This window comes from Misgurnus anguillicaudatus, chromosome 20 (genome assembly GCF_027580225.2).
Source record: "Misgurnus anguillicaudatus chromosome 20, ASM2758022v2, whole genome shotgun sequence".
NCBI lineage: Eukaryota > Metazoa > Chordata > Actinopteri > Cypriniformes > Cobitidae > Misgurnus > Misgurnus anguillicaudatus.
This window is the reverse complement of record NC_073356.2, coordinates 4,563,881-4,575,000: the sequence shown is the minus strand read 5'-3', so window position 1 is coordinate 4,575,000 and position 11,120 is coordinate 4,563,881. Positions and strand designations below refer to the sequence as shown.

At 47.2% G+C, this 11,120-nt stretch overlaps 23 non-coding genes across 23 annotated transcripts; 20 read left to right on the top strand and 3 right to left on the bottom strand.

Annotated features, from left to right (window-relative positions):
• The first annotated feature begins 8 nt into the window (after nucleotides 1-8).
• trnap-agg (transfer RNA proline (anticodon AGG)) lies at nucleotides 9-80 on the top strand. Its single transcript has one exon. It is a non-coding gene; the product is annotated as a tRNA-Pro (tRNA).
• A 1,161-nt stretch (nucleotides 81-1,241) lies between these two features.
• trnap-ugg (transfer RNA proline (anticodon UGG)) lies at nucleotides 1,242-1,313 on the top strand. The gene has a single exon. It is a non-coding gene; the product is annotated as a tRNA-Pro (tRNA).
• Nucleotides 1,314-1,391: 78 nt separating this feature from the next.
• trnai-aau (transfer RNA isoleucine (anticodon AAU)) lies at nucleotides 1,392-1,465 on the top strand. The gene has a single exon. It is a non-coding gene; the product is annotated as a tRNA-Ile (tRNA).
• An 81-nt stretch (nucleotides 1,466-1,546) lies between these two features.
• On the top strand, nucleotides 1,547-1,619 carry trnaf-gaa (transfer RNA phenylalanine (anticodon GAA)). The gene has a single exon. It is a non-coding gene; the product is annotated as a tRNA-Phe (tRNA).
• A 96-nt stretch (nucleotides 1,620-1,715) lies between these two features.
• trnaq-cug (transfer RNA glutamine (anticodon CUG)) lies at nucleotides 1,716-1,787 on the top strand. Its single transcript has one exon. It is a non-coding gene; the product is annotated as a tRNA-Gln (tRNA).
• Nucleotides 1,788-2,349: 562 nt separating this feature from the next.
• trnaa-agc (transfer RNA alanine (anticodon AGC)) lies at nucleotides 2,350-2,422 on the bottom strand. Its single transcript has one exon. It is a non-coding gene; the product is annotated as a tRNA-Ala (tRNA).
• Nucleotides 2,423-2,518: 96 nt separating this feature from the next.
• trnap-agg (transfer RNA proline (anticodon AGG)) lies at nucleotides 2,519-2,590 on the top strand. The gene has a single exon. It is a non-coding gene; the product is annotated as a tRNA-Pro (tRNA).
• Nucleotides 2,591-4,296: 1,706 nt separating this feature from the next.
• On the top strand, nucleotides 4,297-4,370 carry trnai-aau (transfer RNA isoleucine (anticodon AAU)). Its single transcript has one exon. It is a non-coding gene; the product is annotated as a tRNA-Ile (tRNA).
• An 81-nt stretch (nucleotides 4,371-4,451) lies between these two features.
• Nucleotides 4,452-4,524, top strand: trnaf-gaa (transfer RNA phenylalanine (anticodon GAA)). Its single transcript has one exon. It is a non-coding gene; the product is annotated as a tRNA-Phe (tRNA).
• A 96-nt stretch (nucleotides 4,525-4,620) lies between these two features.
• On the top strand, nucleotides 4,621-4,692 carry trnaq-cug (transfer RNA glutamine (anticodon CUG)). The gene has a single exon. It is a non-coding gene; the product is annotated as a tRNA-Gln (tRNA).
• A 562-nt stretch (nucleotides 4,693-5,254) lies between these two features.
• On the bottom strand, nucleotides 5,255-5,327 carry trnaa-agc (transfer RNA alanine (anticodon AGC)). Its single transcript has one exon. It is a non-coding gene; the product is annotated as a tRNA-Ala (tRNA).
• Nucleotides 5,328-5,423: 96 nt separating this feature from the next.
• trnap-agg (transfer RNA proline (anticodon AGG)) lies at nucleotides 5,424-5,495 on the top strand. The gene has a single exon. It is a non-coding gene; the product is annotated as a tRNA-Pro (tRNA).
• A 1,350-nt stretch (nucleotides 5,496-6,845) lies between these two features.
• On the top strand, nucleotides 6,846-6,917 carry trnap-cgg (transfer RNA proline (anticodon CGG)). The gene has a single exon. It is a non-coding gene; the product is annotated as a tRNA-Pro (tRNA).
• Nucleotides 6,918-6,995: 78 nt separating this feature from the next.
• Nucleotides 6,996-7,069, top strand: trnai-aau (transfer RNA isoleucine (anticodon AAU)). Its single transcript has one exon. It is a non-coding gene; the product is annotated as a tRNA-Ile (tRNA).
• Nucleotides 7,070-7,150: 81 nt separating this feature from the next.
• Nucleotides 7,151-7,223, top strand: trnaf-gaa (transfer RNA phenylalanine (anticodon GAA)). Its single transcript has one exon. It is a non-coding gene; the product is annotated as a tRNA-Phe (tRNA).
• A 96-nt stretch (nucleotides 7,224-7,319) lies between these two features.
• trnaq-cug (transfer RNA glutamine (anticodon CUG)) lies at nucleotides 7,320-7,391 on the top strand. Its single transcript has one exon. It is a non-coding gene; the product is annotated as a tRNA-Gln (tRNA).
• A 731-nt stretch (nucleotides 7,392-8,122) lies between these two features.
• trnap-agg (transfer RNA proline (anticodon AGG)) lies at nucleotides 8,123-8,194 on the top strand. The gene has a single exon. It is a non-coding gene; the product is annotated as a tRNA-Pro (tRNA).
• Nucleotides 8,195-9,549: 1,355 nt separating this feature from the next.
• Nucleotides 9,550-9,621, top strand: trnap-ugg (transfer RNA proline (anticodon UGG)). Its single transcript has one exon. It is a non-coding gene; the product is annotated as a tRNA-Pro (tRNA).
• A 78-nt stretch (nucleotides 9,622-9,699) lies between these two features.
• On the top strand, nucleotides 9,700-9,773 carry trnai-aau (transfer RNA isoleucine (anticodon AAU)). Its single transcript has one exon. It is a non-coding gene; the product is annotated as a tRNA-Ile (tRNA).
• Nucleotides 9,774-9,854: 81 nt separating this feature from the next.
• Nucleotides 9,855-9,927, top strand: trnaf-gaa (transfer RNA phenylalanine (anticodon GAA)). Its single transcript has one exon. It is a non-coding gene; the product is annotated as a tRNA-Phe (tRNA).
• Nucleotides 9,928-10,023: 96 nt separating this feature from the next.
• Nucleotides 10,024-10,095, top strand: trnaq-cug (transfer RNA glutamine (anticodon CUG)). Its single transcript has one exon. It is a non-coding gene; the product is annotated as a tRNA-Gln (tRNA).
• A 562-nt stretch (nucleotides 10,096-10,657) lies between these two features.
• trnaa-agc (transfer RNA alanine (anticodon AGC)) lies at nucleotides 10,658-10,730 on the bottom strand. The gene has a single exon. It is a non-coding gene; the product is annotated as a tRNA-Ala (tRNA).
• Nucleotides 10,731-10,826: 96 nt separating this feature from the next.
• On the top strand, nucleotides 10,827-10,898 carry trnap-agg (transfer RNA proline (anticodon AGG)). The gene has a single exon. It is a non-coding gene; the product is annotated as a tRNA-Pro (tRNA).
• Nucleotides 10,899-11,120: the final 222 nt, after the last annotated feature.

Below are 11,120 nucleotides of genomic sequence, written 5' to 3'. Positions count from 1 at the left end.
CTTTGAGTGGCTCGTTGGTCTAGGGGTATGATTCTCGCTTAGGATGCGAGAGGTCCCGGGTTCAAATCCCGGACGAGCCCCTCTTTAGACTCGTCCCTCGGAGCTTTAACCCACAACGCCGCTTTGTATGGCAATATTGGCAGGAAAGGAATGGAATGTCAACGAGAAACCCGCAAAGGACGTCAGGGACCTCTCAGCGACACCTCCGCCTTTGGTCTTGTCAGATCGAAACCGTGTCCGAGGTTGTCTTTTGTTTGTTAACCCCTAGACGATCCCCCTACCCTTTAAGCTTTCTACCGGAGGGCTTGCTGTTTTAACAAGCGATGAGTTGATTTCAAACAACACAATTGACTCAACCCGAAAAATGACCCAGGCTATTTGTCCTACTCCCTCCTGGCCGGGAAAGGCACATCATCCTGGCCATCCTGCCCCTTTTAATAAAGATGTTTGGGGCGAAACAGTTGCCACCCCAAACAGAGCACAGCTGCCTCACAGCAACAAGGTCCCCTGTTCAAGCCCTGGCTGGGTCAGGAGGCCTTTCTGTTTGGGGTGTACATGTTCTCCTTCAGTCAGCATGGAATTACTCTGGGCACTGTGTTATTTGGTTTCCTTAAACAGTCCAAAAACAACAGACACGTTGATCTATACACACACACACAAACCGAGGGAAGGGCAATTTGACATCTCCAATTCACCTAACCCGCATTTCTGACTTTGCCAAAAACCAGTTCTCGCCATGAATATAGCCATAGATGCTGAACTGGCTTTAAAAATAAATGAACATATTTATCTATTCCAGTTTCTCCAATCAAAACAAATATTAATGCTATGCCTTACAGACCATGTCAAATAATTTTGTTTCCGTCTATGTTGCAACAGTTTTGCAAAGGACTTTTTCTGTGCTGAAATGACTGTGACCCTGTGAACAAATCATTGATGGGTTTGGGTGATGAGTGTTTTGCTCAGAGCCTGTAATCCATAACAAAGGTGTTCAGCTGGGTTCAGGTCCGAGATTTATGCAGACCAGTCGAGTTCTCTCACACCATTTCAAATATTAAGCAATAAGCATGTACTTATATCGATAAGTGCTTATTTTGACACCAGCCCAACACTACGGCTCATTGTGGCTAAACAGAGGAGCAGGACCAAACAGGCCCATCCCAAGGAACTGCTTGAGGAAGCTGGTGACTGTGTTGTGGTCACATGTCTCTCGGTGGCACGGCAAAAAGACAGCACGGCTTGGCTCGTTGGTCTAGGGGTATGATTCTCGCTTTGGGTGCGAGAGGTCCCGGGTTCAAATCCCGGACGAGCCCTTGTTTAGCTTTGCTTCTTGATGCTGCTACACTGTGGAACATTCATGTCAGTCTTGGCAGAGACTGGTGCCTTTCCGTGGCCGGTTAGCTCAGTTGGTTAGAGCGTGGTGCTAATAACGCCAAGGTCGCGGGTTCGATCCCCGTACGGGCCAAGGTTTCTCTGCGCCTCCTTTTGCCGACTGCTATATTTGCTGTGATTTGTCATGAAAATTCCTGCCGGGAACGTTTTTGTGGCCGAAATAGCTCAGTTGGGAGAGCGTTAGACTGAAGATCTAAAGGTCCCTGGTTCGATCCCGGGTTTCGGCATTGAGGGCAGCTGTTTGAGAGTTTTTTTAACCCAAGGTCCCTGTCCGAGTGGCCTTTTCTCCGTGACCCGGCGGGTCAGGCCCTAAGGCAAAGAGTGGTTCCATGGTGTAATGGTTAGCACTCTGGACTCTGACTCCAGCGATCCGGGTTCAAATCTCGGTGGGACCTGTAAGACTTTTTGGGTATCCAAGGGAACAGTGTTTGTTACCCCAAAACAATCCCCCTGCCCTTTAAGCCTTTTTACCAGAGCACTCAGGCTCTAGACAAAAATGAGTTAATTCAAGCAACATTGAGCACTTTTTCTGGTCACCCTGGCGGTGGGCCAACAACTCACAAGTCGCAAAATTTCAGCAAACACAAGGACATTACAAGGAAGCAAATTAAACATGTACGAAAACATAGAATAAATGAAAAATGCATTGACGTTTAGGACAAAGAAAACGCACAGCTCATGTGTACAGGCCAAAGGAAACACACAGCTCTTGTGTACAATCTGACAATGAAATGCATTAAAAAGACTTACCAGAAATGACACGAAGACAAATGAACATTGAAAGAAAATGATTCCAATTTTAAATGGCAACAAAATGCTCTTGGAGTGTTAAGCTCCTGCTCCATGTTGCTTTGTGAAAAAACATGCGTATCGGAGACGTTCATGTGTGGACCCAATGTGAAGCTTCACGCTTCCGGTGTGTGACATCAGAGCAATTAACAACAAACCACAATCACGTGGAGAATGCGGGCATCGATCCCGCTACCTCTCGCATGCTAAGCGAGCGCTCTACCATTTGAGCTAATTCCCCTAACATCCGTCTAATGAATGCTTTGGCTTGTTGGAAGCTGGCTGCTATGTGGTGGGAAAATGTTTCCCAGGGGGGCGGGGGTGACACGCTTTGAGTGGCTCGTTGGTCTAGGGGTATGATTCTCGCTTAGGGTGCGAGAGGTCCCGGGTTCAAATCCCGGACGAGCCCCTCTTTAGACTCGTCCCTCGGAGCTTTAACCCACAACGCCGCTTTGTATGGCAATATTGGCAGGAAAGGAATGGAATGTCAACGAGAAACCCGCAAAGGACGTCAGGGACCTCTCAGCGACACCTCCGCCTTTGGTCTTGTCAGGTCGAAACCGTGTCCGAGGTTGTCTTTTGTTTGTTAACCCCTAGACGATCCCCCTACCCTTTAAGCTTTCTACCGGAGGGCTTGCTGTTTTAACAAGCGATGAGTTGATTTCAAACAACACAATTGACTCAACCCGAAAAATGACCCAGGCTATTTGTCCTACTCCCTCTTGGCCGGGAAAGGCACATCATCCTGGCCACTGGGTAGGTACCCTGAGGTGCCTGGAGCTATGAGACTTAAATATACAACCAGGCTAGTGATGCATGGTGTCCAGTTTAGTTACCGGATGATTTATCAGAATTTTCTCCTAAAATCTAAGATCAACACTTGGAAAATGCGATAAGGACATGGCTTCTAAGATGTTACTTGACGTTAAAACTACACTAAGTGTTGGGATGCCCCTTTTAATAAAGATGTTTGGGGCGAAACAGTTGCCACCCCAAACAGAGCACAGCTGCCTCACAGCAACAAGGTCCCCTGTTCAAGCCCTGGCTGGGTCAGGAGGCCTTTCTGTTTGGGGTGTACATGTTCTCCTTCAGTCAGCATGGAATTACTCTGGGCACTGTGTTATTTGGTTTCCTTAAACAGTCCAAAAACAACAGACACGTTGATCTATACACACACACACAAACCGAGGGAAGGGCAATTTGACATCTCCAATTCACCTTACCCGCATTTCTGACTTTGCCAAAAAACAGTTCTCGCCATGAATATAGCCATAGATGCTGAACTGGCTTTAAAAATAAATGAACATATTTATCTATTCCAGTTTCTCCAATCAAAACAAATATTAATGCTATGCCTTACAGACCATGTCAAATAATTTTGTTTCCGTCTATGTTGCAACAGTTTTGCAAAGGACTTTTTCTGTGCTGAAATGACTGTGACCCTGTGAACAAATCATTGATGGGTTTGGGTGATGAGTGTTTTGCTCAGAGCCTGTAATCCATAACAAAGGTGTTCAGCTGGGTGCAGGTCCGAGATTTATGCAGACCAGTCGAGTTCTCTCACACCATTTCAAATATTAAGCAATAAGCATGTACTTATATCGATAAGTGCTTATTTTGACACCAGCCCAACACTAGGGCTCATTGTGGCTAAACAGAGGAGCAGGACCAAACAGGCCCATCCCAAGGAACTGCTTGAGGAAGCTGGAGACTGTGTTGTGGTCACATGTCTCTCGGTGGCACGGCAAAAAGACAGCACGGCTTGGCTCGTTGGTCTAGGGCAGGTGTGCCCAACCCTGTTCCTGGAGGGCTACCGTTCTGCAGATTTTAGCTCCAACCCCAATCAAACACAGCTGAAGCAGCTAATCAAGGTGTTCAGGGTTGCTTGATAATTACAGACAGGTGTGTTGGAGCTTGGCTGGAACCGAAGTCTGCAGGACGGCAGCCCTCCAGGAGCAGGGCCGGGCACCCCTGGTCTAGGGGTATGATTCTCGCTTTGGGTGCGAGAGGTCCCGGGTTCAAATCCCGGACGAGCCCTTGTTTAGCTTTGCTTCTTGATGCTGCTACACTGTGGAACATTCATGTCAGTCTTGGCAGAGACTGGTGCCTTTCCGTGGCCGGTTAGCTCAGTTGGTTAGAGCGTGGTGCTAATAACGCCAAGGTCGCGGGTTCGATCCCCGTACGGGCCAAGGTTTCTCTGCGCCTCCTTTTGCCGACTGCTATATTTGCTGTGATTTGTCATGAAAATTCCTGCCGGGAGCATTTTTGTGGCCGAAATAGCTCAGTTGGGAGAGCGTTAGACTGAAGATCTAAAGGTCCCTGGTTCGATCCCGGGTTTCGGCATTGAGGGCAGCCTTTTGAGAGTTTTTTTAACCTAAGGTCCCTGTCCGAGTGGCCTTTTCTCCGTGACCCGGCGGGTCAGGCCCTAACGCAAAGAGTGGTTCCATGGTGTAATGGTTAGCACTCTGGACTCTGAATCCAGCGATCCGAGTTCAAATCTCGGTGGGACCTGTAAGACTTTTTGGGTATCCAAGGGAACAGTGTTTGTTACCCCAAAACAATCCCCCTGCCCTTTAAGCCTTTTTACCAGAGCACTCAGGCTCTAGACAAAAATGAGTTAATTCAAGCAACATTGAGCACTTTTTCTGGTCACCCTGGCGGTGGGCCAACAACTCACAAGTCGCAAAATTTCAGCAAACACAAGGACATTACAAGGAAGCAAATTAAACATGTACGAAAACATAGAATAAATGAAAAATGCATTGACGTTTAGGACAAAGAAAACACACAGCTCATGTGTACAGGCCAAAGGAAACACACAGCTCTTGTGTACAATCTGACAATGAAATGCATTAAAAAGACTTACCAGAAATGACACGAAGACAAATGAACATTGAAAGAAAATGATTCCAATTTTAAATGGCAACAAAATGCTCTTGGAGTGTTAAGCTCCTGCTCCATGTTGCTTTGTGAAAAAACATCCGTATCGGAGACGTTCATGTGTGGACCCAATGTGAAGCTTCACGCTTCCGGTGTGTGACATCAGAGCAATTAACAACAAACCACAATCACGTGGAGAATGCGGGCATCGATCCCGCTACCTCTCGCATGCTAAGCGAGCGCTCTACCATTTGAGCTAATTCCCCTAACATCCGTCTAATGAATGCTTTGGCTTGTTGGAAGCTGGCTGCTATGTGGTGGGAAAATGTTTCCCAGGGGGGCGGGGGTGACACGCTTTGAGTGGCTCGTTGGTCTAGGGGTATGATTCTCGCTTAGGGTGCGAGAGGTCCCGGGTTCAAATCCCGGACGAGCCCCTCTTTAGACTCGTCCCTCGGAGCTTTAACCCACAACGCCGCTTTGTATGGCAATATTGGCAGGAAAGGAATGGAATGTCAACGAGAAACCCGCAAAGGACGTCAGGGACCTCTCAGCGACACCTCCGCCTTTGGTCTTGTCAGATCGAAACCGTGTCCGAGGTTGTCTTTTGTTTGTTAACCCCTAGACGATCCCCCTACCCTTTAAGCTTTCTACCGGAGGGCTTGCTGTTTTAACAAGCGATGAGTTGATTTCAAACAACACAATTGACTCAACCCGAAAAATGACCCAGGCTATTTGTCCTACTCCCTCCTGGCCGGGAAAGGCACATCATCCTGGCCACTGGGTAGGTACCCTGAGGTGCCTGGAGCTATGAGACTTAAATATACAACCAGGCTAGTGATGCATGGTGTCCAGTTTAGTTACCGGATGATTTATCAGAATTTTCTCCTAAAATCTAAGATCAACACTTGGAAAATGCGATAAGGACATGGCTTCTAAGATGTTACTTGACGTTAAAACTACACTAAGTGTTGGGATGCCCCTTTTAATAAAGATGTTTGGGGCGAAACAGTTGCCACCCCAAACAGAGCACAGCTGCCTCACAGCAACAAGGTCCCCTGTTCAAGCCCTGGCTGGGTCAGGAGGCCTTTCTGTTTGGGGTGTACATGTTCTCCTTCAGTCAGCATGGAATTACTCTGGGCACTGTGTTATTTGGTTTCCTTAAACAGTCCAAAAACAACAGACACGTTGATCTATACACACACACACAAACCGAGGGAAGGGCAATTTGACATCTCCAATTCACCTAACCCGCATTTCTGACTTTGCCAAAAAACAGTTCTCGCCATGAATATAGCCATAGATGCTGAACTGGCTTTAAAAATAAATGAACATATTTATCTATTCCAGTTTCTCCAATCAAAACAAATATTAATGCTATGCCTTACAGACCATGTCAAATAATTTTGTTTCCGTCTATGTTGCAACAGTTTTGCAAAGGACTTTTTCTGTGCTGAAATGACTGTGACCCTGTGAACAAATCATTGATGGGTTTGGGTGATGAGTGTTTTGCTCAGAGCCTGTAATCCATAACAAAGGTGTTCAGCTGGGTTCAGGTCCGAGATTTATGCAGACCAGTCGAGTTCTCTCACACCATTTCAAATATTAAGCAATAAGCATGTACTTATATCGATAAGTGCTTATTTTGACACCAGCCCAACACTAGGGCTCATTGTGGCTAAACAGAGGAGCAGGACCAAACAGGCCCATCCCAAGGAACTGCTTGAGGAAGCTGGTGACTGTGGTCACATGTCTCTCGGTGGCACGGCAAAACGACAGCACGGCTTGGCTCGTTGGTCTAGGGGTATGATTCTCGCTTCGGGTGCGAGAGGTCCCGGGTTCAAATCCCGGACGAGCCCTTATTTAGCTTTGCTTCTTGATGCTGCTACACTGTGGAACATTCATGTCAGTCTTGGCAGAGACTGGTGCCTTTCCGTGGCCGGTTAGCTCAGTTGGTTAGAGCGTGGTGCTAATAACGCCAAGGTCGCGGGTTCGATCCCCGTACGGGCCAAGGTTTCTCTGCGCCTCCTTTTGCCGACTGCTATGTTTGCTGTGATTTGTCATGAAAATTCCTGCCGGGAGCATTTTTGTGGCCGAAATAGCTCAGTTGGGAGAGCGTTAGACTGAAGATCTAAAGGTCCCTGGTTCGATCCCGGGTTTCGGCATTGAGGGCAGCCTTTTGAGAGTTTTTTTAACCTAAGGTCCCTATCCGAGTGGCCTTTTCTCTGTGACCCGGCGGGTCAGGCCCTAACGCAAAGAGTGGTTCCATGGTGTAATGGTTAGCACTCTGGACTCTGAATCCAGCGATCCGAGTTCAAATCTCGGTGGGACCTGTAAGACTTTTTGGGTATCCAAGGGAACAGTGTTTGTTACCCCAAAACAATCCCCCTGCCCTTTAAGCCTTTTTACCAGAGCACTCAGGCTCTAGACAAAAATGAGTTAATTCAAGCAACATTGAGCACTTTTTCTGGTCACCCTGGCGGTGGGCCAACAACTCACAAGTCGCAAAATTTCAGCAAACACAAGGACATTACAAGGAAGCAAATTAAACATGTACGAAAACATAGAATAAATGAAAAATGCATTGACGTTTAGGACAAAGAAAACGCACAGCTCATGTGTACAGGCCAAAGGAAACACACAGCTCTTGTGTACAATCTGACAATGAAATGCATTAAAAAGACTTACCAGAAATGACACGAAGACAAATGAACATTGAAAGAAAATGATTCCAATTTTAAATGGCAACAAAATGCTCTTGGAGTGTTAAGCTCCTGCTCCATGTTGCTTTGTGAAAAAACATCCGTATCGGAGACGCTCATGTGTGGACCCAATGTGAAGCTTCACGCTTCCGGTGTGTGACATCAGAGCAATTAACAACAAACCACAATCACGTGGAGAATGCTTGCATCGATCCCGCTACCTCTCGCATGCTAAGCGAGCGCTCTACCATTTGAGCTAATTCCCCTAACATCCGTCTAATGAATGCTTTGGCTTGTTGGAAGCTGGCTGCTATGTGGTGGGAAAATGTTTCCCAGGGGGGCGGGGGTGACACGCTTTGAGTGGCTCGTTGGTCTAGGGGTATGATTCTCGCTTAGGGTGCGAGAGGTCCCGGGTTCAAATCCCGGACGAGCCCCTCTTTAGACTCGTCCCTCGGAGCTTTAACCCACAACGCCGCTTTGTATGGCAATATTGGCAGGAAAGGAATGGAATGTCAACGAGAAACCCGCAAAGGACGTCAGGGACCTCTCAGCGACACCTCCGCCTTTGGTCTTGTCAGATCGAAACCGTGTCCGAGGTTGTCTTTTGTTTGTTAACCCCTAGACGATCCCCCTACCCTTTAAGCTTTCTACCGGAGGGCTTGCTGTTTTAACAAGCGATGAGTTGATTTCAAACAACACAATTGACTCAACCCGAAAAATGACCCAGGCTATTTGTCCTACTCCCTCCTGGCCGGGAAAGGCACATCATCCTGGCCACTGGGTAGGTACCCTGAGGTGCCTGGAGCTATGAGACTTAAATATACAACCAGGCTAGTGATGCATGGTGTCCAGTTTAGTTACCGGATGATTTATCAGAATTTTCTCCTAAAATCTAAGATCAACACTTGGAAAATGCGATAAGGACATGGCTTCTAAGATGTTACTTGACGTTAAAACTACACTAAGTGTTGGGATGCCCCTTTTAATAAAGATGTTTGGGGCGAAACAGTTGCCACCCCAAACAGAGCACAGCTGCCTCACAGCAACAAGGTCCCCTGTTCAAGCCCTGGCTGGGTCAGGAGGCCTTTCTGTTTGGGGTGTACATGTTCTCCTTCAGTCAGCATGGAATTACTCTGGGCACTGTGTTATTTGGTTTCCTTAAACAGTCCAAAAACAACAGACACGTTGATCTATACACACACACACAAACCGAGGGAAGGGCAATTTGACATCTCCAATTCACCTAACCCGCATTTCTGACTTTGCCAAAAAACAGTTCTCGCCATGAATATAGCCATAGATGCTGAACTGGCTTTAAAAATAAATGAACATATTTATCTATTCCAGTTTCTCCAATCAAAACAAATATTAATGCTATGCCTTACAGACCATGTCAAATAATTTTGTTTCCGTCTATGTTGCAACAGTTTTGCAAAGGACTTTTTCTGTGCTGAAATGACTGTGACCCTGTGAACAAATCATTGATGGGTTTGGGTGATGAGTGTTTTGCTCAGAGCCTGTAATCCATAACAAAGGTGTTCAGCTGGGTGCAGGTCCGAGATTTATGCAGACCAGTCGAGTTCTCTCACACCATTTCAAATATTAAGCAATAAGCATGTACTTATATCGATAAGTGCTTATTTTGACACCAGCCCAACACTAGGGCTCATTGTGGCTAAACAGAGGAGCAGGACCAAACAGGCCCATCCCAAGGAACTGCTTGAGGAAGCTGGTGACTGTGTTGTGGTCACATGTCTCTCGGTGGCACGGCAAAAAGACAGCACGGCTTGGCTCGTTGGTCTAGGGGTATGATTCTCGCTTTGGGTGCGAGAGGTCCCGGGTTCAAATCCCGGACGAGCCCTTGTTTAGCTTTGCTTCTTGATGCTGCTACACTGTGGAACATTCATGTCAGTCTTGGCAGAGACTGGTGCCTTTCCGTGGCCGGTTAGCTCAGTTGGTTAGAGCGTGGTGCTAATAACGCCAAGGTCGCGGGTTCGATCCCCGTACGGGCCAAGGTTTCTCTGCGCCTCCTTTTGCCGACTGCTATATTTGCTGTGATTTGTCATGAAAATTCCTGCGGGGAGCATTTTTGTGGCCGAAATAGCTCAGTTGGGAGAGCGTTTGACTGAAGATCTAAAGGTCCCTGGTTCGATCCCGGGTTTCGGCATTGAGGGCAGCCTTTTGAGAGTTTTTTTAACCTAAGGTCCCTGTCCGAGTGGCCTTTTCTCCGTGACCCGGCGGGTCAGGCCCTAACGCAAAGAGTGGTTCCATGGTGTAATGGTTAGCACTCTGGACTCTGAATCCAGCGATCCGAGTTCAAATCTCGGTGGGACCTGTAAGACTTTTTGGGTATCCAAGGGAACAGTGTTTGTTACCCCAAAACAATCCCCCTGCCCTTTAAGCCTTTTTACCAGAGCACTCAGGCTCTAGACAAAAATGAGTTAATTCAAGCAACATTGAGCACTTTTTCTGGTCACCCTGGCGGTGGGCCAACAACTCACAAGTCGCAAAATTTCAGCAAACACAAGGACATTACAAGGAAGCAAATTAAACATGTACGAAAACATAGAATAAATGAAAAATTCATTGACGTTTAGGACAAAGAAAACGCACAGCTCATGTGTACAGGCCAAAGGAAACACACAGCTCTTGTGTACAATCTGACAATGAAATGCATTAAAAAGACTTACCAGAAATGACACGAAGACAAATGAACATTGAAAGAAAATGATTCCAATTTTAAATGGCAACAAAATGCTCTTGGAGTGTTAAGCTCCTGCTCCATGTTGCTTTGTGAAAAAACATCCGTATCGGAGACGTTCATGTGTGGACCCAATGTGAAGCTTCACGCTTCCGGTGTGTGACATCAGAGCAATTAACAACAAACCACAATCACGTGGAGAATGCGGGCATCGATCCCGCTACCTCTCGCATGCTAAGCGAGCGCTCTACCATTTGAGCTAATTCCCCTAACATCCGTCTAATGAATGCTTTGGCTTGTTGGAAGCTGGCTGCTATGTGGTGGGAAAATGTTTCCCAGGGGGGCGGGGGTGACACGCTTTGAGTGGCTCGTTGGTCTAGGGGTATGATTCTCGCTTAGGGTGCGAGAGGTCCCGGGTTCAAATCCCGGACGAGCCCCTCTTTAGACTCGTCCCTCGGAGCTTTAACCCACAACGCCGCTTTGTATGGCAATATTGGCAGGAAAGGAATGGAATGTCAACGAGAAACCCGCAAAGGACGTCAGGGACCTCTCAGCGACACCTCCGCCTTTGGTCTTGTCAGATCGAAACCGTGTCCGAGGTTGTCTTTTGTTTGTTAACCCCTAGACGATCCCCCTACCCTTTAAGCTTTCTACCGGAG